Below are 23,202 nucleotides of genomic sequence, written 5' to 3'. Positions count from 1 at the left end.
GGCTGTGTTGGACGCATATAAAACTTAGTTTTTTAATTCCTGTAAACCCAAAACACGCATGAAAATAATGAAACTTTGCTTGGTGCCATGACATGGAACCAACATGCTGTGGTAAATTTGCAGTCCGATTTGCGAAGGCGCACACATTAACAATCAATAAAGTCATTTTGGAACAAGTGATGTCACGTTACAATCGGAAACACAAGTATTATTGAAACCGTGGGCATTCTACTTACTAGTACCATTTACGTGCCGTCACGCGTCCCCATTTTTTATTAGCTAGGAGGCGCCGTGCAGGGTAGCTATTTGAGTACCCTCGGCCCGGAGCCTCTCATTGCCCTCCCTTAGTTGCCGGATGACGCCGGTAGCCTGTTCAAACGAGGCTATCATGTCGTCCTACAACCTTGCCGAGCCGGAGATCTGATCCATCTGGCTATGGACGATCGCATGCATGCGCCTGTAACAGTCGTCGCCTGTCTGCGAGAAATTTTCCCAGGCCGCCGCGGCGCGGCGGGACATCTCTGCTGCATTTGTGGCAGGGCAGGACATTTCTGCTGCTTCCGCTGCGCGACCGGACCAGTCTGCTGCATCGACGGCGTGGCGGGACCTTCGTGCAGCTTCAGCGGCGCGACGGGACCTCTGTGCTGCTACTTCCGCGCGGCGGGACATGTCGGCTGCTCTCGCAGCGAGGCGGGACATCTCTCGTGCTTCCGCTTCCATGCTCGCCTCTCCCTGGTGGGAATCTCTCGACCCAGAACTCACGCTGGCCATGGCAGACGCAAGGGAAGGATGCTGAATGACTTTGTTTTTGTGGATGAGGAGTTGAGGAGGAATGTGCAGTCATCTTGGCATACTAGTATTTATAACCGAGTACTAATACACTCCTAAGTGGGAAACCGTTTAGGTTGTGATCGGTGTGAACAGGTTTGCAATTCAATATAGCATGGAGTAATTTGGAATGTGACGAGATGCAAGCTCAAAATTTAGTGACGGTTCTAGTTTCGAATTGCAGCACTATTCCAGGATGGAGTACTTCTTTTCTACTCCCTCCTTTCCGGTTTTATAGGGCTTATATCAAAATTTTAGTTTTTCCATTTTAGAAGGCTCAATTTGGTTGTTCTCCAACACATGTTCAGATTCCAAGGTGCATTAAATAATTGCATGCAAGTATTAAGAGAAAATTGACCAATGCATGTACTTTATGCATGCATGCATTGCAATTAATGCATTGATAAACATAATTTTTTGAGAAAAACAATAGCCGCTTGGCGAGCTCTAGGCTAGTCTTTTTTTCAGACGCATTAAACCTATCTCTCGGGACTTCTCGCACGCACCATCGTGCCACCCACAAAAACTTGTACTCTGAGTTTAGTAGTACGTTATACAGGAAGAGAAGAGGTGCACGCACGCACTTGTCCTCTCGCACACGCGTCTGTTTTTTCTCGAAAAGGAGGATGATGACCCCCGGCCTCTGCATCTGGGAGTCACACACGTAAATTATTGAAATATATTGAGTGAAGTGCTTTGATGTGTCTCAACTCGTACATCAACGAGAATTTTGATTATCCTCTCCCTCGCGGACTTAACTACACCTGCCTTTGGCTGTATGACAGGTTGGCCACACACCTGTCGGGCCCACCTGTCATGCACGCAAAGGCAGGAGCGTCCCTCCCTCGCCCATGAGCGTGGTGGCTGGCAAGACTAGGAGAAGCTTTTGCTACACGCTCTCCCTCCCGCACGCAGTAGTATTCCATCATTGTTCGACTTCCCGAAGAGGCGAAGAGCCAAGCGCAGCCCGCACGCTCATGTGGCAGTTTCATGTGTAGAGTAGTCTAGGATAGCGTGTACCGTGCCTGTAAGCTTAAAATCGTTGGGGTCGGCTCCATGCTATGTGGCCGTCTCGAAGTTTTTTTAATTAAAATAGTCTTCTGGCCCTACCCGAAAACTGTCGCGTGTACTGCCGGGGAAAAGCCCCGCCCTCAACTTTTAACTACGCAAAAATAGTTCGAGCTTGTTCGTTCTATATAAATACAATACTTACTGTATGTTTATTCACCCATGGGGTTGTTCAATGAATGGAGGGCGTGGAGCACAAGTGAACAATACTGTAGTACAACTAGTAGTAGTAAGTAGGAGTCGTACAGTAGTCACCTTAAATAGAGAGTTTCTTTTCTTTAATGCCACGTACACAAATTGAAACGCTTGTTGTGGATGTAGGGGCTTGAGCACTTGCTTTACTAGGGTTGCTCTCTTCATTCTCTCATCCTCTCCAGATATAAACAAGACAACGGTAGCGACATTTTCTCTGTGCTCACCGCTGGTCACAGATCCGGCCGGATCCCTTCGGCCGGTGTGTGTAGAGGACTAAAAGGTGCATCGTTCACGCGGTCATCGCCGCCGAGGGAGGAAAACCACAGCTGTCGGAGGGGCCCGATCCTCTGCCCATGCCGTTCTTTCCGACACATGGCCGGCTCAGGAGGTCCTCCGACCCTTCTTCCACCCTGTCGTATTGTCCGCAGATCCGACCTGCCACCGCCGACATCCCGGCGACCCTCATGTATAAGTTCTTCGATAGCGGCCTTGCTCTACTGCCCCAGCTCCCCACGTGTCTGCATGTGCATCTTTTTCTACTCCCATCATCTCTTCCAAAGCCACCTAAATTTCTAGTATTATTAGAGGTAAAGCTACTTCATGCATTCGAATCTAGGGCTTTGTTCAAACAACGAAGAAAGGGGGGAAAGTTGTAGCGTGAATCTAGGACTTGATTCAAAGAGGAAATAATATGGTGAAAGTAGTAGAGACCGGATACCCAACCGGTCTCTTGGTTGAAAAGGGAAATAATGGGAAAACGCAGTACAAACTGGATAAGGAACAGATCTATTATAGGTTGAAAAAAGGATCGAAAGTGGCGGCTGGTGGACAAGTCAACAGAGTATGTCCAGGATTAGATTTGCTGCCATCACATAGTAAAAGGTCTCCAGGATTAGATTTGCTACCCTCACATAGTAAAAGGTCTCAGGATTAGATTTGTTGCCCTCACATAGTAAAAGGTCTCCAGGATTAGATTTGCTGCCATCACATAGTAAAAGGTCTCCAGGATTAGATTTGCTGCCCTCACATAGTACAAGGTCTCCAGGATTAGATTTGCTACCCTCACATAGTACAACGGCACTCCTGCTGTTTTCCCCAGTATGATAAGTAAGTTGCTCCTTTATGCTGCTGAGTGTCCTGGTGTCCCCACGGTCCCATGCCCTTAAACCAACTCTTTAGCTGCTGTTGATTTACTATGTCTGGTAAACAAGCAATGCCACCATAAAAGTAATCCCATATTTGAGGAATCTCATTGTTGATCGCAATGCTTCTGCTAACATGAAGCATTGCTGACGTTTTAAAATTTCTACTGTCCTTGCGTGATTGCCATGAACATAATTAAGATGCTTCTTTTCATTTTGTATATGTTTTGCATATTCTTATTGATTAGCAACTGTTTACTTTCTATCTTTTTGTGCAGATAGGGATATCCATTTCACCTTGTTGCTATTGTGACCCTTTAGTGAACTGCACAAAACACTTTTTTTTGGAATGAGTGTCTTGTGCAGTTCAACTAAAATGTCACGTGGGCAACATCTCTCAATTTTGGTGGAACTGCACAAAATGGTGATTGGAGTTCCCAAAATCTCCGTCAAGTTCTGTTGGTAATCTCGTGCAACATTTTATTAGCCTTTGCAAGATGGAGCTCACTGTCACCACAATGGCACTTTATTTTAGTGGAACTACACAAAAGGATAAGAAAATTATAGTTGCACCTTACATGAGCCGGACAGCCAACCTTAATGTTCCTCAATTTTAGTGCAACTACTAAAGAAGAACCTGCCAGCTCACAAGAGCAAGTACTTCTTGCTAGCTGAATGATGCAATCTTTGCTTCATTTCAGGTGAACTACAGAAAAAGGTGCATGAATTGAATCATGGAACTCCAGGCAGACCTCATCCAAGTAGAGCTGGAGGTTGAGTTCAAGGAGGCCGCTATTAAAGCGAAATCATGCTCTCCTGTCTCCTTGTTTGTGCTATGCAAACATGTTGTGCAAACAGGAATACTCAACTACAGATGTTGTGACGGTTAAGAGCATTCGCCAAGTTCTTCGATTGTATGACATGGCTAGCCAAGATGGATTTAATCCCGATATTCATTTTATCAAAAGGCTCTAATGGGTTGGTTCTGAATCTTGCAAGCTGGGAATCCGTGAGATGTGTAGGCATCTTTGTTGTACTTATTATTTGAATCTTATTTGTTGGTTCTGAATCTTGCAAGCTAGGAATCAATGAGATGTGTAGGCATCTTTGTTGTACTTATTATTTGGATCTTATTTGTTGGTTCTAAATCTTGCAAGATGGGAATCAATGAGATGTGTAGGCATCTTTTTTGTACTTATTATTTGGATCTTATTTGTTGGTTCTGAATCTTGCAAGCTGGGAAACACGGCATGATGATGCAGAGGACAACAACCATAACAAACAGTTCAAACTTGGTAGTATTATCTTTGTGAAAGTGCGACAAATGTGCTAATCGTGTGTGTCCTGAGAATAATAATTCTAATTGTTGTGCATGTTGATCCTGTGGCACTGATAGAACGAGCGAATGCATTGCTTGTTTTAAGTATAAATTTCTATTAAAGCTAATTAAATTTAAGTAAAGTGACCACTAACTCGTGTTATTACAGTACCAATACAGACCTGCTCGTGAACCGACGTGTGGCCGAGGGTGCATCTTCTGTCGGGCGTGCAGCGGACGAGGTAGGGGTAGTAACTGTTGTCGCCTCTACACACTCAGCTTACCGTTGAATCTAGTTCCCCAAGAGCTGAAAAGTGAACTGCTACCACCGCCTACACACTCGTTCACTCGAACAGACTCCAATGGCGATCCAAGGGGTGAGCCTGCTGGATATGGACTTCAGCAAGGAGTTCCCCTTTGAGTTCGCCGTTCAGTCCTATGGCTGCACCAAGTTGAATGTGATGTGCACCAACGATACGGACTCGGTGAAGCTCTGCCTCGCCTCAGTCCTATGGCTGCACCAGGTTTTGGAGCATTCGCCCGTTTCATCGGAAGCGCCCACTGCACCTTCGCTATGATGGATAGAAGGAAGAACGCGACGATTCGGCCATCTGGTGCAACAAGCTTGTCGACATCCAGAAGCAACACAAGATCATCAGCAACAGGTAGGAGAAGGACTCCGTGGTTGACCTCGCTGAGACCATCATCGACCCCTGATACGCCAACATGAAAGAAGACGACCTGAACACGTGGGAGGTACCTCTGAATATAGCCTACATAACCTACGCGGCCAAGGACGCATACGCATGCTACGACATGTACAGGCAGATCTTGGACATGAGGGCATGTCTGCTTCCCGTAACCGACGAGTACACGGACAGCCGCAGCGTCATGATCAAGTGTGCCAGGAAGGTCTAGTTGTTGTACTTTATCTGTTTATAAGCACCTTTATCATCTGAGTGTTTCATGCATTAGCCTATGTGTCGTAATTATCTGTTTTGTCCTAAATATTTCTTTTAAGAACCCATTAACCTGATTGCTTTTTAGTGGCTATTTGCTTATGTATGTAAACTAGTTCACTTGTCCGTAAAAAAAACTAGTTCACTCGGCTGCCGTGCTTTGAATCTCCTTCGTCCCAACATATTCCCCTCCTCAGGTGGACCCAGCAGGTCTCTGAATTTTCTCCCACTTCCTTTTTCGATGTAAACTGAGTTTTCTCCCAGTACTTTCCCCGTCTAGCCCAACATGATATTTTCACCCAGCCCAGCAAGTCCGCGGATTTCGAGAAAAATGCAAATGGGATTTAAACGGGCTGCATAGATGCTACATCATTGTTTCACCCAGCCCACCAAATGGACTAAAAAAGCAAATGGACTGACAGCTGGGTCCACGGCCATAGCCAGTTTTTTTGTGATTTGCCAAGTAAGTCGCTTTGTCAGGCCTGTTGGGCTGCAAATCTTTCAAGATGAGGAGAGCTTCATTCGGCTGGCCGAGAAAATGGCCTATCAGTAATGAGAAATGGGCTGTACATTTTTAAAACACATCAAACCGGCAATTAGTTTCAAATATCATTTTTCATTTCGAGATTTTAAATTACATTAATTTTTATGCGTCGAGAATTTGTTGGATTTTGTATTGATATACATTTATTTTTAAAATCAGTTTGAATGTGAGTCAAAATTTCGGGATTAAAAACAGTTCGGACCGCACCGAAATATGCAAAATTCTGTATAATTTTTTAACTGTGTCCACAATATGGGTTGTAATGCTAACAAAAAGAATATGGGCTCCAAAAAAAACCTTTAGAATGAGCAAATGGGCTGTAAATTATTAGAAATAATGGCAGATGGGATGTATGCTATTTTCCATAGATTTGAGGCTTTCCTAAAAAAAGGTTGACGCACAAGCAGTGACTGTTGGATGGCCATCCAACAGCCGTCGTGCTTCTTCAATCCCTGCTCTTCCTGCTCCAGCCGCTCAAACAAGCACCGGCGGGACTACCTGCTCCCTCCTCCCCGCGGCCGGCTCTGCTACCGCGCAGGCCTCGCCGCCCCACCGTACTCCCATCGCTGGCCTAGCCATCCCTCTACTCACCCGCACCTGCTGTTATTCTTCGGCGACGGCAGACGAACCAGTAAACCCTCGCATAGTCGTACTCCCCTCCGCATGGGAAACAACTGCCGAGTCTTCCCTGCCTCCATGTCGTTCCCTTCCTAGGCCTCGCCGTCGTCCACCACCCTGGTGCTCTCGGCGCAGCCAGGTCAACGTGGTCAACGTGGTCAATGACCGACATGCATCTGAAGTGGACTGTAAGTGGAGAGGCCGACAGCTGGGTCCACGGCCGCACGCAAGGAAATGCCTCCTTATTACGCGCAAAATAATGATTCCTCCACCTGACATCAGGGACCCACCTAAAGGGCCTCTGTATTTCGCGAAAAAAACGTTACCCCCACTGACAGCTCGGACCCACTAGCTATATCTTCGCACGCAAGGAAGTGCCTCCTTATTACGCACAAAAAAATGAATACTCCTCCTGTTAGCTGGGACCCAGTATAGTGGCAGGCTGACTTGTGGGCCTACTAAGTTGACGGGGACGGAGGGCTTTGTCAACTTAGTCAATATGCATGATTCTAGCTCCAGTGACTGTACGATGTCCATCCAACGGCCGTAGTGCTTATTCAACCTCTGGTCTTCTTGCTCCAGCCACCCAAACCAGCGCCGGTCGTGCCTCGTGCTCCTACCTCCCGTGGCCGGCTGCGATGCGGCGGAGGCCTCACCGCCCCTACTACTCCCACTGCTGGCCAGGCCATCCCTCTACTCACCCACACCCCTGTTATTTTGTGACGACAGCAGCCTCACACCGCAGCGAACCAGTGAACCTTCATACTCCTCTACGCGTGGGCATCCACTGTCGCGTCTTCCCTAGCTCTGCGTCGTCCCCTTCCTAGGCCTCGCCGTCGTCCACCGCCCTGGTGCTCTCGGCGCGACGTGGTCAACATGGTCAAGGAACGGCTTCCATTGGACGTGGACTGTAGGTGGAGAGGCTGACAGCTGGGTCCATGGACGCAGCAAGGAAGTGCCTCCTTATTACGTGCAAAATAATTATTCCTCCACCTGACAGCAGGGACCCACCGGACAGGCCACCGTATTTCGTGAAAAAAACATTTGCTCCTGACTGCTGTGATAGAGGCAAAGGTGTCCCGATGTTTCGATGAGATGGTGGCTATCGTTTTCTGTGGGAGTCAACCTTGACGATCCGACTACGAACGTGCGAGACGTCGCGCCTTAGCAATCGCTAAACCAACTTCCGAGGGGTTATTGACCACGCCGGAGCACGATCAACCTGACCACGAGGGCCTGTTTCCTGCGAGCAAACGAAGAACAAGCAAGAAACTGAGATTGCAATCTGGATATTGCGAATATAAGATGAAACCTTTATTGATCAAGGTGGGGTTCTGTGACGTCTTGGTCTGGTCGTTGGACACAAACGAAGTACGCGAAGTTGCAGCTATGGCGAACTTTTAATCTAAACAAAACCCAAAGTCTAAACGACGCCCTAAGGGCTGTATATATGGAGGAAGAGAGGGGAATTTCGTGGCCCTTGAGGGTGGGGTCTGAAACCAACCCTAACTCTTGTTTCCCCACACATACGGACTCTAAAAATAGCCTATACTTAAGTATTTCGAAATTACATGGGCCTGGCCCATTAATAAGGTGACGCAGCACCTAGAATAGCCTATGGATGAATATTATGAAGTGGCATCTTGTATATTTCGTCCATGGCTTCATGCACTCCTTATGGTGGCTTCAAAGTCCTGAAATCATCACTTGTAACTCCGTTCTTGATCCCCTTGCGCATGCCATCAACTTAATGCGTGTTCTTGCTCCAATGTTCATCCTTCTCCAAGCTAGGCCCTTCATTTGAAAGCAAAACAAATGTATCCAATTTAGGCAGCATCATAATCTCATGAACATTAGAATCATTACCAAGAAACGAAAGTACCTGGTAATTTAATTGGCGTGCGCGAGCTCTAGTAATTGGTCCAGTATATGTAACAGTAGGGGCTGTGGGTGTAACAATGGAATTGATGTCCTCATCATCCTCCCCTTCTTGAAATGAAGTCGTCCTCGACGGAAGCTCATCTTCCTCACCCAAATAAGGCTTCAAATCTGCAATATTAAAAGTGGGACTAACCCCAAAATCTGCAGGTAGCTCAAGTTTATATGCATTATCATTTATTTTCTCTAAAACCTTAAAAGGACCATCAGCACGTGGCATTAGCTTTGATTTGCGCAGATTAGGAAATCTATCTTTACGCAAATGTAACCAAACAAGATCTCCAGGTGCAAACACAACATGTTTTCTACCCTTATCTCCAGCAAGTTTATATTTAGCATTCATACGCTCAATGTTTTCCTTAGTTAACTCATGCATTTTTAAAATCAATTCAGAATGTTCTTTAGCATCAAAATTAACCTTCTCCGAAGATGGAAGAGGCAACAAATCAATAGGTGCACGAGGTAGGGAAACCATACACAATTTCAAAAGGGCACATCTTAGTAGTAGAATGCAATGAACGATTATAAGCAAATTCAATATGAGGCAAGCATTCTTCCCACATTTTCTTGTTATTCTTCAAAACACCCTAAGCATAGTAGACAATGTTCTATTGACTACTTCAGTTTGTCCATCAGTTTGGGGGTGACAAGTAGTACTAAAAAGCAGCTTAGTCCCCAACTTAGCCCATAAACATCTCCAAAAGTGGCTAAGAAATTTAGTATCACGATCTGAAACAATAGTATTTGGCACACCATGCAAGCGAATAATTTCATGAAAGAACAAATCAGCAACATTATAACATCATCGCTTTTATGACATGGTATAAAGTGTGCCATTTTCGAGAACCTATCCACGACAACAAATATGCTATCCCTCCCCTTCTTTGTTCGAGGTAAACCTAAAACAAAGTCCATAGATATATCCTCCCAAGGAACACTAGGTACAGGCAAAGGCATATATAAACCATGAGGATTGAGTCGTGACTTAGCTCTTTGACATGTAGTGCAGCGAGCAACAAAACGCTCAACATCCCGTCTCATCTTTGGCCAAAAGAAATGTGTAGCAAGTATATCCTCCGTCTTCTTGACGCCAAAGTGTCCCATTAATCCTCCTCCATGCGCCTCCTGCAATAACAAAAGACGAACGGAGCTAGCTGGAATGCATAGCTTGTTAGCACGAAACACAAATCCATCGTTAAGAACGAACTTGTTCCAAGTTCTCCCTTCCTTACAATCTGCAATACATCTTTATCATAAGTAGAATCAGTTCAGACTAGGCCCACTCAATTTTTCAGAAAAGTATGCAACAGGTTTTCCATCTTGTAATAACACACCTCCTAATCCAATTCCACTAGCATCACATTCAAGCTCAAAAGTCTTACTGAAATTAGGAAGTTGGAGTAAAGGAGCATGTGTCAACTTATCTTTCAATACCGTGAAGGCTTCTTCCTGTGCGGTACCCCAAACAAAAGGTACATCCTTCTTTGTAAGCTCGTTGAGAGGTGCAGCAATGGTGCTGAAATCTCTCACAAAACGCCTATAGAAACCAGCGAGGCCAAGGAAACTCCTCACTTGGGTGACCGTTTTGGGCTGCGGCCAACTCTCAATAGCTTCAAGCTTGGCTTTATCAACTTCAATTCCCTGTGGAGTAACAACATAGCCAAGAAAAGATACTCGGTCGGTGCAAAAGGTGCACTTTCCAAGGTTACCAAACAAACGTGCATCACGTAGAGCAATAAAAACAACACGTAAATGTTCCAAATGTTCCTCCAAAGATTTGCTATAAATCAATATGTCATCAAAGTAAACTACCACAAATCGTCCAATGAAAGCACGTAAAACTTCGTTCATTAACCTCATGAAAGTACTAGGTGCATTAGTTAACCCAAAAGGCATGACTAACCACTCATATAATCCAAACTTAGTTTTAAATGCTGTTTTCCATTCATCTCCCAATTTCATACGAATTTGATGGTAACCACTACGCAAATCAACTTTGGAGAATATTGTAGAGCCACTCAATTCATCAAGCATATCATCTAGCCTAGGAATAGGATGACGATAACGAATAGTAATATTATTAATGCCTCTACAATCAACGCACATACGCGACGTACCATCCTTTTTCGGCACTAAAATGATAGGAACAGCACAAGGACTAAGGGATTCGCGTATCTAACCTTTGTCGAGCAGTTCTTGTACTTGACGCATAATCTCCTTCGTCTCCTCTGGATTGGTACGGTATGGTGCCCGGTTGGGTAATGATGCACCAGGAATTAAGTCAATTTGATGCTCAATCCCGCGAATAGGTGGTAATCCCGGTGGCACGTCTTGTGGAAAGACGTCGGCGAACTCCTTCAAAATGTTAGTGACAGCAGGAGGCAAAGAGGAAGGCACGTCCTCGAATGAAAATAATGCCTCTTTGCACACAAAAGCATAGCAAACAGATTTGCTAAAATCTAGATCATCAATATCAGATTTGGTGGCAAGTAAACATGCACTTTTCAATTTAATTTCAGAAGCAACACTAGATTGTTTATTATTATTAGGCTGCATTTGTTGCTCAAATTCTTTTGCCACAATCTGATTTTCACTCTTAGTTTTCTCCTATTTTGCTTTATTAGCTCTATTAATATCATCTTTCAAAATGGAATCAGGAGTCATAGGAAGCAAAGTAATATTTTTATCCTTATGAACAAGAGTATACTGATTGTTTCTACCGTGGTGAATAGAATTTTTATCAAATTGCCATGGTCTACCAAGTAATAAGGAACATGCTTGCATCGGTACCACATCACAATCAACATAATCAGCATATGTAGAGATACTAAAATGCACACGAACAGTACGTGTTACCTTAACCTTGCCGCTGTTGTTGAACCATTGGATGTAGTAAGGATGTGGATGTGGTCTTGTGGTGAGAGATAGCTTCTCCACCATCTTGATGCTAGCCAAGTTGTTGCAACTCCCTCCATCTATGATCACGCGAACAGAACGTTCCTTCACAACTCCCTTTGTATGGAACAAATTATGCCTCTGATTTTGCTCAGCTTGTGTAACCTGCACACTCAAAACACGTTAAGCAACTAAACATTCATACCTGTCAGCATCTTCAGGAGCCATGTATTGCGTCTCATGATCAGAATCGTCTCCACCGTGTTCGTCACGTGTAATAAGAGCCAAAGTCTCCTCATCATAGTCACTAGCGGACTCATACCCACCATCCTCAGTAACAATCATCACACGCTTAGATGGGCATTCTCTCGCATAATGACCTCCACCCTTGCAACGTCGACAAATAATATCATGTGATTGCCCTGTTGATGCCATGGATGAAGAAGAGCTCTTTGCAGGCCCAGAAGGTGTGCTCTTGGCAGATAGTGGTGATTGTGCCTGCTTTATTGTATCACGGTTGGAGGTGGCAGCCGACGAAGGCGCCGGTGAAGCAGAACGTGTGGAAGTAGATGATGCACGTGGTGTCCATGAAGAAGGTCGACCTGCAGAAAAGTTAGTCCGCGCCAATGCCTGTCGATCCTGCACTTCACGTTCAGCTTTACAAGCAAGATGGAATAAACGAGTGATATTAGTATACTCCTTATACTCTAGAATCGTCTGAATCTCTCTATTTAATCCACCCATAAAACGTGCAAGCATAGCTTCATTCTCCTCAACAATACCACATCTAATCATGCCAGTTTGTAATTCCTGATAATATTCTTCTACAGAATTTTTTCCCTGTCTTAAGCGCTGCAATTTTTGAAGTAATTCACGTTGATAATATGGTGGAACCCAACGAGTACGCATAGCAGTTTTCAAAGCAGCCCAAGTAGCAGGAATGGGATATAATCTACAATGCTCAGACCACCAAACACATGCAAAACTAGTGAATGCACAAACAGCAGCAGGAACACGTCTCTCCTCGGGATATTGTAAACATGTAAATCGTTGTTCAGTTTCTAACTCCCAAGTAAGATATATATCAGGAACATATCTACCCTCAAATGGTGGAATATTCAATTTTAGTTTAGGGAGATGGTCATGATCTCGTACCTGAGGGTGAGCCCTACCATTGCCATTATTTGCATGTGGACGACCTGATGGTTGCTGTGCTGGTGGTGGAACGTAGTTCTGATTTTGATCAACCTCATCCTCGTAATCGCCAGCAAAATCATCCTCCTCCGCATCAGCAGCAGGAGCCACAGAAGTAGCAACAGCAGCACCAACAGTTTGGCCAGGTGCAAGAGGGAGACGGCTCGCTCGGCGGAGGGCTGTTTCACGATGTGTAGGTAGTCGTCGTTGTTGTTGTTGTAGAGGTGCGTTAGGTGCAGCCGGTGGTGGTGGTGGAAGACGCGCGAGCGATTCATTAAACCTGTCATCGAGCTTTGTTTCGAACGTCTTCTCCATGTCATCTATCTTCTCCATGGCCTCTTCAAATCTGTTTAGCACATCCTGCACCTGTCCATTCATCATTTGCTGAAATTTATCATGCAACTCCTGATTCGTCATGTTCTCCCAGTCAGTCTCGTCGGCTTGTGATCCTGCCATGGTTAGCAACAATAGAAAACACACAAGAATATGATCCTACAGAATACTAACAAGAGGTGGTGGTGGCGGGTGTCACAAATCCGTCAAGCAAATCTCAAATTCTTACCAGTTCTTACCCAGCAGCAGGCGGTGATCGGCAACCGTTGTAGTCAAAACTCTCAAAAGCTTGGATAGAGCGATTGCCAGGGAGAGTCAAACGCACGACGTAGAGGTATGTGGAGCTGGGAAGGCTTATAGTATGGTAGCAAAAAGGGTCAGCAATAATCAATTCAGAGATGCAAAGTTGAATAAACGTTCAACGACGGTACTGTGCTGGTCCTAGGCTAGACCGTGCTAGAGACGCGAGCCTAGAACACTAACAAAATCACGGCGCTGCACGGAAATAAGGGAAAATCACACTCTGGATCTTTTTTTTTCGCTTTTTTTTTGCGCTCCTCTTTTTTTTTGCGCTCCTCTTTTTTTTGCGCTCCTCTTTTTTTTTTGCGCTCCTCTTTTTTTTGCGAAAAATTACTATAATGGCGAGTGTCTCAAAACTCTTCCCTCGTCAAACTGATAGGATGGGCACGAAATTTTTTTTTCACTTTTTTTTTCGGAAATCAGGGCAGCGACGACGAAAAAGTGTGACAAAAAATCACTATGATGGCACGTGGCTCAAAAGACTCAGAAAAGCCTAAAGATAGGATAGGGAAAAAATATTTTTGCCCGTGAAAATTTTGGCCTAAAAACTGCCCGGGGGTCTCCAGACTTTTTTTTTCCGAGACCTACGCAGGCAAGGAAACACGAATCGGAATTGAGATTGATCTCAAGAACAAACCTAATATGAGAAGAACTCGGATTGGTGGTGGATATATGGTTGTGGTATATGGCAGCGGTGGTGGTATATGGTAGCGGTGGTGGTATATGGATAGAGATTGATGGTGGTATATAGATACGGATTGGTAGTGGTATATGGATAAGGATTCAGAGCGGTGGCGGATAAGCAAAAGTGATAGATGGGCGATGATGATGGTGCGGCGGCGGCGTGACAACTTATGACCAGAACTCGAAACTCTAAAAGACTAGACTCTAAGACCAGCAACTTGACACGACGATGCAACCGCAAATTCAACAAAGCAAAAACCCTAAAAAGATTATGCAAAGGCTCAGATTGGTTCGGATATGATGAACTAACCCTAATTTTTTTTGTGGCTTTTTCGTGGACTGTAGGTATGAAGAACAGACTCGATCTAATCTACGAAAAACTGTAAAATCTCACCGAGCAACCTGGAACTCTGATACCACTTGATAGAGGCAAAGGTGTCCCGATGTTTCGATGAGATGGTGGCTATCGTTTTCTGTGGGAGTCAACCTTGACGATCCGACTACGAACGTGCGAGACGTCGCGCCTTAGCAATCGCTAAACCAACTTCCGAGGGGTTATTGACCACGCCGGAGCACGATCAACCTGACCACGAGGGCCTGTTTCCTGCGAGCAAACGAAGAACAAGCAAGAAACTGAGATTGCAATCTGGATATTGCGAATATAAGATGAAAGCTTTATTGATCAAGGTGGGGTTCTGTGACGTCTTGGTCTGGTCGTTGGACACAAACGAAGTACGCGAAGTTGCAGCTATGGCGAACTTTTAATCTAAACAAAACCCAAAGTCTAAACGACGCCCTAAGGGCTGTATATATGGAGGAAGAGAGGGGAATTTCGTGGCCCTTGAGGGTGGGGTCCGAAACCAACCCTAACTCTTGTTTCCCCACACATACGGACTCTAAAAATAGCCTATACTTAAGTATTTCGAAATTACATGGGCCTGGCCCATTAATAAGGTACGCAGCACCTAGAATAGCCTATGGACAAATATTATGAAGTGGCATCTTGTATATTTCGTCCATGGCTTCATGCACTCCTTATGGTGGCTTCAAAGTCCTGAAATCATCACTTGTAACTCCGTTCTTGATCCCCTTGCGCATGCCATCAACTTCATGCGTGTTCTTGCTCCAATGTTCATCCTTCTCCAAGCTAGGCCCTTCATTTGAAAGCAAAACAAATGTATCCAATTTAGGCAGCATCATAATCTCATGAACATTAGAATCATTACCAAGAAACGAAAGTACCTGGTAATTTAATTGGCGTGCGCGAGCTCTAGTAATTGGTCCAGTATATGTAACAGTAGGGGCTGTGGGTGTAACAATGGAATTGATGTCCTCATCATGCGGGGACCCACCAGCTACATCTTCGCACACAAGGAAGTTCGTCCAGGCAAAAAAAACGATTCGCCCCCCTGACAGCTGGGACCCACCAGCTACATCTTCGCAGGAAAGGAAGTGCCTGACAGTCAGGACCCACCTAGTCGAAGCGTACGTAGCATTGTCATTCTGGTCGCGAACGTGTACGTACATATATACTGGTCGATGTAGAGGCACGCACGTGTTGTAGTAGAGGTGCGTACGTGTCGTAGTAGAGGCGCGTACATAGCATCTACACGTACGTACGGCGGCCAGGGTGCAAGAAAGAAAATACGGCCACGTACATACATACGAGCAGGGTCTCGAACGCCTACTCACGCATACGTACGACCAGGGCTCGTGTACATGGCTGGGTCGGAACGGAGAAATAGCGTCGTCATCGTGTTCATGGGGAGGCAACGGAATGCGTCGTGTTCATGGGGAAGCAACGGAATGCGTCGTGTTCATCGGGAGGCAACGGAACGCATGGGAGCCAACCGGCTGGGTCAGAATGGAATGTGTGGTCGTGTTCATCGGGAGGGCTTGGACGGAACAGGTGATGGAAACGAGGCCTGGCGTACCGCACAACGGAGGAAACAGACCTCCTACGTTCGGAACGGGGTCCTGTTAATCGGGAGGGGTCTGGCGTACCGCAAAACGGAGGAAACGGACCTCCTACGGTCGAAACGCGGTCCTGTTGATCGGGAGGGGTGTGGCGTACCGGAAAACGAACGAAACGGACTTGTGTTGGAGCGCTACGGTCGAAACGGGGGTCCTGTTCATCGGGAGGGGTGTGGCGTACCGCAAAACGGGACTCCACGAGATACTGTTCATCTCCACCGTCGACCTCCTCCAGCCTCCACGGGCTACCGTCGACCTCCTCCAGCCTCCACGGGATCCTGTTCATCTAGCCTCCACCACGCGCTACTCCACCAGCTATTGTTCAACCACCCCTCCACCGTCTACTATTCATCCAGCCCTCCACACCACGGGGTCCTGTTCAACCACCCCTCCATGGGCACCCCTCCACCGTCTACTGTTCAACCACCCCTCCATGGGCACCCCTCCACCGTCTACTGTTCATCCAGCCCTCCACCACACCACGGGGTCTTGTTCATCCAGAGGAAACGCCACTGCTCACTGTTCATCCAACCCCCCCCCCCCCCCCCCCCCCCCCCTCCCCCCCCCCCCCCCCCCATGCTCACTGTTCATCCCAGAAGCAGCATCGATCGGCTTCAGTTAGCAGCAGTAGCAAAGGAATCGCTCGATCGGGTTCAGTTAACAGCCATCGGTCGATCGCTCGGGTTCAGTAACGCGTAGCCTGCAGTGCAATCGCTCGGGTTTTCAGTTAGAGCCCAATGCCTCGCTCGGTTTCAGTTCGAGCCAACGCCTCGCACACACGCGCGTACGTGTACGAGAGAAACGCGCATCGCTCGGCCCTCGACCTCCCACCGTAACCGGGAACTCCCCGAAATTTTCCTCCCCCTCGCTTCTACCATGGTTTTTTCCGTCATGGACGGCCCAAAGAATGTCATGCAGCTGCGTCTCCGGCCCTCCCAGGACGAAAAGCCCATTTTCTGTCATGATTTTTGGTCATAGAAGTAGGAGCCCACCAACTCTATGATGATACTGCGTTTTGTCACAATTATCGTCATAGAAGTGTCATGTATGACAGAAAAAAAAATTGTTCGGCCCAAAATGTCAGGGATGTGTCTTTTTTTGTAGTGCCTCCGACCCCGTGCCCACGGGCCTCCCAGGCTGGCGGTCCTGAAGAACCCGTAAGCACGGGCGTGTACCATGCCCACGGGCCTCCAGGACCCCGTGCGCACGGGCTCCACTTACACCGTGCACATGGGGTCCCCTGTGCGTGGCTATTGGGCTTGGCCCTTGTATCCCCATCTCGTCCCTACTTACCCCTTCATCCCTTGGACCTATATATACGCCCCTTCCTCCTCCATTTAGAGTTAGCTAAGAATAAATCTAGATATTAGAGTTTAGCTCATGTACCTCCCCTTGTGGGATTCCTCTTGAGAGAGAGAAGACTCCATTGGAGTACAAGACCTCCATTGCAGAAGATCCCTAGTGGATAAATCCCCCATCTAGGGAAGGATCTATCTAGATCATCAAGCCCTCATCTCCTTCATTGGATTTGGGATGAACTCTACCATGTATCTTGTTTCCCTTTGATTGTTCATGTACCTTGTGGATCTTGTGTGTTTGTTGGTCTAGTGGATGTGTGATTGGACTCGTTCTTGAGTGTTCCTCTTGTTTTCCCTCTTGTGTTCATCTTGTTATTGGGGATCCCCCCTCCAATTCGTGAAAGATCTCCACTTAGGGTTCCTCCCTACAACACAATCCACCACACCACACTGGAGTAGGGTATTACACCACATCGGTGGCCCGAACCAGTATAAACCATATCCCTTGTTCTTCATGTTTGATGTGCTGTGCCTTGGGATCGTGGGGAGTGGGTGAGCTAGGGAAGGGAGAGATCTTCGTGTGCACCCCAGTGTTCAAACCTTGAGGGTTTTGCCGAAACCCGAAATCCGACAAACACACTTCGCCACAGCCCTGTCCCCCCAGGGCCATGGCTTTTTCTATCCTCGCGGGACACCCTCGAATGAGCTTGTGATTTGTGCTGCTTCTTAAGTCCGTGCCCCCCAGGTACCGCGACGCGATGGACTAAGCCATGACCAGCCCACGCCTGAGGGCTTGCGCAAGGAAGAACAGGACACCCAACAAAATTTTCTAACAATTATGCAGCTTCACATTGTCTCCTGAGGCCAGCGACCCCTTAGTCAGAAGCAAGGGGGCCTCATGAGATGCTGGAGGGCGCGCCATTGTGAGGTGCGAGGCTACTGCAAGGGTATCAAGCTAAGTTATCCTACCGCACCTACCTGGAACATGAACATCACGACATACATCAGAACAATAAGCATATCATAGTTGCATCAGTACCATGGTTAATTACACGCCCCAGCAGGGCCCTCTACTTTTTTCAAAATGCGGGAGAAAGGAAAGGCTAAACAAAAGTGGCCCGTGCGACCACAGCAGCTCCCGAGGCCGGGCTCCGGAGGCCCCCCGGGCTTAGCCCGAGCCTTCCTCCAGCTTCATTGGAGCGCGGCAACGAGATGATCCGCCACCTTCCTCGAAGCCAGCCCGGCGACATGGCGCCTAGTCCTCGCAGCTACTGCTTGTGCTCTCGCTGGAGGAGCCGCCGCTGCTGAATGAGCCGCTATCGCCGTCAAGGGCGAGCTCACCCTCGGCGTTGTCGCGGCTGTCGTCAAGGCCAAGCTCATTGTCGTTGCAGTCGTCTTCGGGGCAGCACCCTGCGCGACGGCCATCTTCCCCAAACACCCTCACATAGAGGGTCGCGACACCGTCATACTTGAAGTGGAGGGTGCACCTCCCGCTCATGCCGCACGCGCGGGAAAACGCTTGCCAGCCGCGGGCCAAGGACACTTTCCCGGCGGCGGAAAATTTGACCCCGACTCACGAAGCCTTGCTGCAACAGCCATCAGCCTGCAGCCAGAGGCCGTCAGGCCCTATGGCGGCATCTCACCCGCGAAGAATGGGGGAGCGGGAGCTAGGTGCCGGCTAGCCTCTCTGACCACACGACGAACTCCGAGAGCACCTCGACCGAGTGGAAGCGTGGCCGAGGAGGCTGGGCAACCATGGCACGCCTCCCCTCATCACAGGGGTTGCCTCGCCCTTGGTGGCTCCTGCCACGGGAAGAAATGCCACCACGGCTTGCCAAGGCACGCCCGCGCCCCTGAGGAGCCACCGCAGGAGTCGCGACATACTTGCAAGGGCGGCCTCACCCTCTCTTGGGAGGTGGTGAGCCAGGTCCCTCCTCGGGGGCCTTCCCCTTCTCGGCGGCGGAGAACTTCCTCGTTGGTGCCATGAGGACTACAGCGAGGCGGCAAGGCAGAGAGGAGGAAGAAGAAGCAGGCGGCGTGAAGATGGAGATGAGAAAAGGGGGCTCTGCCCCTCCCTTCATTCATAGCTGAGGGAGGCCAACCACCGGCCCCCACGATCCCACGCAATGATGGTTTTTCTCTGCATGCAATTGAGTCTCGTCAAGTCGAATGGTTGTCGAGGCTGCATGGGGAAGCGGAGGCGCCCACGTCCCATCAGTCGCCACGCGTCGACCAAGGCTGCAGTCAGTTAGGGCATGCGGCGCTCTGCACTTGCCCTTTGGCTTCGCCTCGAAGCCAAGTTCAAGCGTGCCTTGAGCACGGGGGGAACTATCAGCATTCTGGGAATAGGGGTACCCAGACTTGCCTGCTTGCGGCCCGTGATGTGGCTCCATCGACGGCGTGGTACGGACCAGCTTCAGCAACGACAACCCAAGACCCTCGCGAGGGGCCAAGCCTTGCGAGGCGGGCGACACCAAGACCTCCCTAGGGGGCAGCCTCACCAGGTTGGCTCCCGAGGAGCGGAGATATCATTGCAAGGTGCACCTCGCGAGGTTTGTATGACATGAGCCATGACAACCAAGGCTAGGCGGGCGCCAGCGGACGCAGTGTACAAGTTTCCTCTTTGTTGCTAAGGAGGAAAGCGCAGGCGCGGAATCCCGAGGGATCGGCTAAAGGTTTCCATTCAGGTGCAACAAGACCAAGACCACCAGGACGGTAGGACGGAGGTCACCGCGGAGCACACCACGGCGTCATGACCAGGAGCTTTTGGCAGGCGAAGACTACTTTTGTCAGGATAGCATTTACTAGTTGTCTCCCTTCAAATTTGGCTGTTGTGGGATCCCTTCCTGCCTTACATTTGGGAAGAGGACCAAGGCCACTATAAATAGGACCTAGCCACCACAATAGAGAGGAGGGAATCCATTCCACCCTGACCACCTCACTAGCTCATCAAGCACAAGAAAACCTCACCTCCTGAGGCTGTTTGACCATTGTACTAGTTCATCCACAGCCCCTCGAGGCGAATCCACCACAAAGCAGGAGTAGGGTTTTACACCGCAACGTGGCCCAAACCTAGGTAAACTGTTGTGTCTCTTGCCCATTTGGTTCGTCGAGTTAAGCCGTGGGATCGGTGAGTGGGCAGACTGGGGAGGACGAGTTCTTCACACGCACCCTAGTGTTTGAACCTCTCAAGGGTATGCGGAACCCCTAATCCGACACGGAGTGCATTAAATGCGCCGCTCGATGTCACATCGTCGCTTGCCCGGCAAGCCTTGCCGGGCAGTTTTGCCAGCTTCGCGCCTGCTCGCTTGAAATGTCGTAGGACGGGTGTCGTATGTGGATATTCCCTGTAGAAAGAGGTTGCCATGTGGCAGCTGGCTGCCACTTATTCATCTTGCGGCTTGACACTGCACTGCTCGATGACATGCGTCATAGTGAAGTGGTTTTAATGAGGTGGTTGTGTCTCCGTGAGCCCGGCAGCCCCTGCCGGGGCATCTTGGAGGTCTTCTTCTGGGGGTAACCCTGTCCTTGCCAGGCTCGCCTGCCCGGCAAAGGAGGCTTTCCTCCTGGTGGTTTCTTACTCATCTGGCTTGGTCTTGGTCCTCTTGATCTACATGTTGGCCTTCTGAGAATCTTGATTTCTTGTACTTCGGCCTGTCCTTAGTGTTGTAAACTTGCTCCCATGCCTGTGCACAGTCCAGGCAAGGGACCCAGGGTTTGTTACACCGACAGAAGCCCCCGAGCTTACTCCAAACGCGCTACCGAGTGTCGTCGAGGTAGGTCCTAATAAGTGCACAGGCAGGGGTGCAGAAGAGGCTGGCCTCTTGAGGTCTTCTTTGCTTCTTTATTAATCTTGAGTCCGGGCAAGTTTCCAGTTTCCCCGCACGTTGTGTAAAGCTAATCGTGGTGGGGCCACTCTTGTAATGGCCCATGAATGACTTTAACCCATAGGGTGGAAACTGCCAATTTACACTTCCCACCACGCCCTTATCCTCAGCCACGTATGTGGCATGCATTGCGCAGGGTACGTAACGGAGGCGCGTGGCGCGGGAGAGCATCAAGACAAGGGCCCGGCCTTCACGGATTGGCAGAGGAGGGTGGCGGCCGCTTGTTGAGGGAGCGGCTCCCCTCCTCAGCTCGCCTATAAAAGGAAGGGCGAGGGGAGAGTGCCGTCATCCATCTCTGCACTTATTCTCCTCCACCTTCTACTTCCTGTTGGTTATGTTGAAGAGAAGAGCCTGGGGCCAGGCCCCGGGCTCCAGCTTGAGGTTGGTGACATAAAATGCTTGTGCTGATGCTTGGGGAGTGAGCCCGGCCCTAGCCTGGAGAAGAGACAGCGAACAAACTTCCCGTGGCGCAGGAGATATCAAGCTTTCCCATTGTGGGAGAATGCTTGCCTCTCTACTTTGGTCGGTTGCCCTCCGGGTAGTGTGGTACTCAGCCTGGGATGGTTCCGCTTGTTGGCTTAGTGACCAGGTTTCTGGCGCCTTCGGTGTTTACCTTGGAGACAGGGCTTGGGATCGTTGGTAATCCCAGTACCGCCCCTCCCGGAGGCCTTGGGGCTGATGTTGACGAGAGGCGCCCCTTCCTACCTGCCAAGGTGGGGAGCAGTGCGCCCCGAGCCCCCTGGTCGTCTTGGTCGATCGCTGTATCTCCGGGGAAGGCATCGGGCTGGGGTCCTGGCGCTTCTCCAGAGTAGTGGTGAGGGAGAGAAAACGAGGGAAGATTAAGAAGGCGAGTGGCAGGGCGTTAGGTCGGAGTATGATGGTGTGGATGCCTTCGCCTATGATTGGCGACCTGCCGCCTCGTCTTCCCGATCGTCCCCTCCCTCCCCGGCACCATCATCACCAGCCTCTTTGGGTAATAGCTGGGTAGGGATGTTCGCCTCTCCTCGAGCAGACTTCCGGCTGGGCTTTGGTGGATGACTCCACCGGTGCCCAAGCTGGGGCTTCTCGCTGGTCCTGGAGGAGGTGACCAGGCGACCGCCGCCCTATTCTCCATGCCCCTCCTTCGCAGCCTCGCCACTACTAATCTTGTCAGGCCGCGCCTAGCAGGTCGCGGCGAGATCGGGATGGGCCCCTACTTGGGCGCCCTTTTTGTCTTCTCCTCTTCCCACCGCAATACCTGGTGGAGGGTAAATGGAAATAGGGAGATCATAGTGCACTTATCCTTTTGCAACCTTAAACCTGTAGGCACTAGCCAAATTTAGTTCAAATAATGTAATCTCTCGAGTCCATGTCTGTGTTTTGTAAGGTTTGCACTTGTATAATCAACATATTAATGAAAAAGATGAACCTTGCTGGGAACTCGTGCATGTATATGCCCACGCAAAGGTGGAATGCCTCTTTATTTAAATAAAAAAGTTTTTCCCGGCAGGCTATCCTGCCAGCACCCTTTTATTTTGTTGCCAGAGGACTGAGCCTACCAGGCATAAATAAAGGGGCCAGCCCCCACCAACCTCTTTTCACCAAAGGCCACTGCGATCATCCTGGCCAAAGCAACGTTTGAGTCCAAGGATGGGAGCACCTAAGTTTCAAAGAGCGGCGAGGTTTTCTTATGCACAAGTTTCAGCTTACAGAGCACTTAGGGCAGGAGATAGAACTTATCTGTTTCGCTTGCCGGAGGTCACAATGCTGGTTCATCTTCCCAATTTCCGGGAGAGGCTAAGCTCATGGCAGGAACCTGCAACCTCATGCAGATGGAAATGATGCAAGATGCTACCTTATCTATATGCATATGCAATTGCTCATGAAATGCTTACGCAATTCTCTTGAAATGCTTACGCAATTCTCTTGAAATGCTTATGCATGCATGTAACTTGTCGGGGGCCCCCAGCGCTTCGATTATTTCTTTGTTGCTCAGGGTTTGCGCCTGGCATTGTACAAGGGGCTACATGAAATTGAGCAGGGCCCGA

The sequence above is a fragment of the Triticum urartu genome, chromosome 1 (assembly GCF_003073215.2).
Source record: "Triticum urartu cultivar G1812 chromosome 1, Tu2.1, whole genome shotgun sequence".
In the NCBI taxonomy this organism is placed as follows: Eukaryota; Viridiplantae; Streptophyta; class Magnoliopsida; order Poales; family Poaceae; genus Triticum; species Triticum urartu.
The sequence above is the reverse complement of the archived record's forward strand: the minus strand, read 5'-3'. Positions refer to the sequence as shown.